At 43.5% G+C, this 4,790-nt stretch overlaps 1 non-coding gene across 1 annotated transcript; it reads left to right on the top strand.

Annotated features, from left to right (window-relative positions):
- The first annotated feature begins 3,887 nt into the window (after nt 1-3,887).
- LOC138886594 (small nucleolar RNA R71) lies at nt 3,888-3,990 on the top strand. Its single transcript, XR_011405644.1, has one exon. It is a non-coding gene; the product is annotated as a small nucleolar RNA R71 (small nucleolar RNA).
- The last annotated feature ends 800 nt before the right edge of the window (nt 3,991-4,790 follow it).

Here is a 4,790-nt window from a genome sequence, read left to right as displayed (position 1 = left end):
TTGGCCAAAAGAATTCGGCCTCTAGCACTTTTGCAGCTGTCCTGACTCCTCCAAAATGTCCTTCATACGACGATGCGTGACAAGCCTGTAAAACATAAGATTGTTCTATCTCGGGTACACACCTCCGGATCATATTGTCAACACATATTCTAAACAGATAGGGCTCATCCTAATAATACATACGGTAGTCACGATAAAACTTTTTCTTTTGTACAGATGAAAGGTCATAGGCAATTATACCGCTAGCCAGGTAATTTGCATAATCTGCATACCATGGAACTTCCTCAAGACTAGTAGCGAGCAGCTGCTCGTCTGGAAAGGTTTCCAAAATATCTTCAACCTCGAATGAGTTTTCAGCTCCTTCAAGTCGTGATAGATGGTTAGCGACTTGATTTTTTGTGCCCTTACGGTCACGAATTTCGAGGTCGAATTCTTACAATAGCAGCACCCAATGAATCAGGCGCGGCTTAGACTCCTTCTTCTCAATCAAGTACCTGAGAGCTGCATGATCAGTGCATACAATTACCTTAGAGCCAATCAGGTATGATCTGAACTTGTCGAAAGCAAACACCACAACCAACATCTCCTTCTCAGTCACAATGTAGTTCAGCTGGGCTCCACTCAGCGTTCTACTACCATAGTAGATTGGATGCATCAGCTTATCTTTCTGTTGTCCCAGCACTGCCCCCACTGCGTAGTCACTGGCATTACACATGAGTTCGAATGGTTACTCCCAGTCGGAGGCAATAATGATATGTGTTATGACCAGCCTCTTTTTCAGCTCCTCGAATGCTAGCCTGTAATCATTAGAAAACGAGAAAGGGTGATCTTTTTCTAACAACTTACAGAGAGGGTTGGCGATTTTTGAGAAGTCTCTTATGAATCTCTGGTAGAAACCAGCATGTCCGAGGAAGCTCTTGATTGCCTTGACTGAAGTTGGAGGGGGCAACTTTGCTATCACATCCACGTTAGCACGATCCACCTTAATTCCTTTGCTTGACACTCGGTGCCCCAAGACTATGCCCTCTTGTACCATGAAATGGCACTTCTCCCAATTAAGAACCAGGTTAGTCTCAATACACCTTTTCAGCACACGAGTCAGATTTATCAGGCACTCATCAAATTAGTTCCCCACCACGGAGAAGTCATCCATGAACACCTCCATTATGTCCTCTACCATGTCAGTGAATATGGCCATCATGCACCTTTAGAATGTGGTGGGTGCATTTCATAGCCCAAAGGGTATCCTCTTAAAGGCATAATGCCATACGGGCATGTGAAGGAAGTCTTCTCCATGTCCTCTTGTGCAATGAAGATCTGATTGTACCCTGAGTACCGATCCAGAAAACAGAAATGCGACCTCCCTACCAATCTGTCTAACATCTGATCAATGAAGGGAAGTGGGAAGTGGTCTTTCCGGGTGGCTAGGTTTAACTTCCTGTAATCCAGGCAAATTCTCCAACCCGTGATGGTTCTCATAGAGATCAGTTCATTGTTATTATTTTTAACTACCGGCATGCCACCTTTTTTAGGTACACATTGAACCGGGCTAACCTAGCTGCTGTCAGATATTGGGAAAATGATTCTTGCATCTAACCACTTTATCACTTCTTTCTTCACTGCCTCCTTCATGTTGGGGTTCAACCTTCTTTGGTGTTCCCTAGAAGGTTTGTGTCCCTCTTCCAGGAGAATTTTGTGTGTACAGTAGGCTTGGTTGATCCCCTTTATGTCTGCCATGGTCCACCCAATAGTAGTCTTACACTCCTTGAGTACCTGCAAGAGTTGTTGTGCCTGCACATCTAACAAACTAGATGATATAATAATAGGTAATGTGGAGTCAGGTCCAAGGAACTCATACCTGAGATGGGTGGGCAGTGGCTTCAACTCCAGGTTTGGTCGTTCTTCGATGGATGGCCTGGCTGGAGGAGTTTCTCTATTTTCCAAGTACAAGGGCTCAAATTCCAGAGTTCTATCCCAGAACCCTCTACCCTCTAATGCCATTACCCATTCAGCTAGTTCTTCTCCATTTAGCTCATCTAAATTCATCAGACATGCAGCAAGAGGGTCCTCAATAGTTAGCATCTTATCATCAGTCTCTACGATTACATCCACGGCATCAATAAGAGAGCAATTAGAGAATTCACTTGATCGCCTCATAGATTTCTGCACATTGAATGTTATCTCTTCGTCATTCAATCTCATCTTGAGCTCCCCAATCTCACAGTCAATGAGAGCTCTCCTAGTGGCTAAGAATGGCCTTCCCAAAATTATGGGAATCTCTTCATCTACTTTGCATTATAAGATTACAAAATCTGCAGGAAACACAAATTTCCCTACCTGAATCAACACATCATCCAGGATACTTGAGGGTTGCTTTACAGTCCTGTCAGCCAGCTACAACAACATAGAGGTGGGTCTAGCTCTTCCAATACCCAACCTCTTATAAATCGCCAGGGGCATAAGATTTATGCTGACCCCTAGATCACACAGTGCCTTAGCAAAAGCAAAATTACCAATAGTGCATGGAATTGTAAAGCTCCCTGGGTCAGACAGCTTTTTTGCAGTTGGTCTAGTCACCACTGCACTACAGGTCTGAGTAAGAGTAACTATGGCCATCTTGGAAATCAAATTTTTGGGACATCAAGTCCTTCATCATTTTTGCATGCCCAGGCATCTCTTTCAAAGCATCAATCAATGGAATATTTACCTGGATTTGTTTCAGCATCTCCAAGAACTTCTTGTATTGCTCCTCCGTTTGGTACTTAGCCAGCCTCTGAGGGAAGGGTGCAGGCGGTCTCTTCTTCCCAATCATTTGGGATTGATCTTTATCAGCTTCCACCTTAACTACTGGTTCCTGGGTTGTCTCAGCATATTTCTCGGTCTCAATCTGAATGTTATTTTCTCCCTGGGCAGGCTAGATTGTCACCTCTGTCAGTTTCGTTGACTCATCCAACTTAATGGGCACTAGTGTGAGTGTCTCAGCATGTCTAGTTTCTCGAGCCCTCTCTTGCTCTGTATCCAAATCTCTGCCATTATGTAGACTCACCGCCATCAGTTGTTTCGGGCCTTGATCTTTTGGATTTATTTGGGTGTCAGCAGGTAGTGTCCCATGAGGACGATTGTTCAGAGACATCGAAATTTGGCCCATCTGCATTTCAATATTCTTGATTGTTGAATCATGTGCATCTACCCTCTCACTAATCCTTGCATTAGACCAATAACATGCTGCATCATTGCTTCAAGTCTAGCAAACCCATCTTCCTACCTTCCACCATGCTGCTGCTGAGAAGGGTGATACCCCTGCTGTTGATTCTGATTATTATATCCCTGTGGCCTTAGGTAAGGTGCCATATTGTTAGGGGGTCTCATACCTCCCATGTTCCCATTGTTAAACTATGGTTGGGCTGGCCTGTACTGCTGATTCTGCTGGCCCCAATTCTGACCCCCCCAGTCTCTGGCCTCCATAATTAGACACATAGTTCATGTTTTCAGGGTAGTGATGATGATCATGTTCTGCATTCCACTAGTTACCAATTAGCTAACTGATGCACGATGTGCACAAGCCCCCATTGGTAGTATCTACAATGTGTACCTGCTACTTATGCCCTGACTCTTCTACCTTTTTGGTGAGTATGCTCATCTGTGTCAATAAGGTGGCCATATTTTTAGCCATAGAGTTGGATGGATCTAAGGGCACTGAGTGCACCACTGGAGTGATAGGTGCATTCCTGATTATCCATCCTGAATTCTGTGTCATCTTGTCAAGTAAACCCTGGCCTTCTCTCCATGTTTTGCTCAAAAATGCACCACCAGCTGAAGCATCAACAATGTTCTTCACGCTATTTGACAATCCCATGTAAAACCGTTTCCCCAACATCAGATCTGGAATACCATGGTGCGGACATATAACCATCATCCCTTTGAATCGTTCCCATGTTTCATGCAGTGTCTCCATTGGTATCTGTTTAAAACTCAAAATTTCATCAATTTATTGAGCGATTTTGTTGGGTGGGTGGAACTTGTTCACGAATTGCTTGACTAACTCCTCCAAAGTTGTTATGGAATTTATGGGGGTGAGTTTAGCCAGGTCTGGGCAGCTCCTGTCATTGAGAATGGAAACAATAACAGCTTGATTGCTTCTGGAGTTACGTTGGGCTACCTTTGGGTTTTGCATATTGACAGGAAATTTTTCAAGTACTATTGAGGATCTTCAACTTGTGACCCCGAAAATAGTCCCTTATTTTGCAACAAGTGCAGTATGTTATTCGTCATTTAGAATGATTCAGCCTGTATCTGTGGGACTAAAATCGAGGTGGCCAGATTTTCAGCTGTGGGTTATGCCCAGTCATAGAGAGCTGCCTCTGGCACAAGAGGTGCCATTGGCGCTATTGGTACAGTTGGGTTCTCTTCGTGATCTCCCATTTCTCTCTCGAAGTGTTCAGTTGTTTGTTGTTGTTTGTTTTTCCAGTTGGCCCGGTTCAAGGCCTTGAAAACTTTCTCGTGATCTGATAATGCTTCAAATACTTCACCAGTTCTCGATGAGTTTCTAGGCATGCACCTGTGCAACCAAGTCAACAAACGTTAAAATTTCAATGTAAAGATTGGGTATAGAGAAAATTGACTACACTAAGAAATTTTTGTACTTCTTTCAATTGTAATTGATAACACCATTAAATTCCCCAGCAACGGCGCCAAAATTTGATCACACCCAACTATGCCTTATATAAAGGACACGCAGACGATGCAAATATAATATGAGTATTTAGCCTAGAGTCGAACCCACAAGTAAT

The sequence above is a fragment of the Nicotiana sylvestris genome, chromosome 2 (assembly GCF_000393655.2).
Source record: "Nicotiana sylvestris chromosome 2, ASM39365v2, whole genome shotgun sequence".
Classification (NCBI taxonomy): domain Eukaryota; kingdom Viridiplantae; phylum Streptophyta; class Magnoliopsida; order Solanales; family Solanaceae; genus Nicotiana; species Nicotiana sylvestris.
Note: the sequence above shows the minus strand (reverse complement) of the source record. Positions and strands in the feature narration are given on the sequence as shown.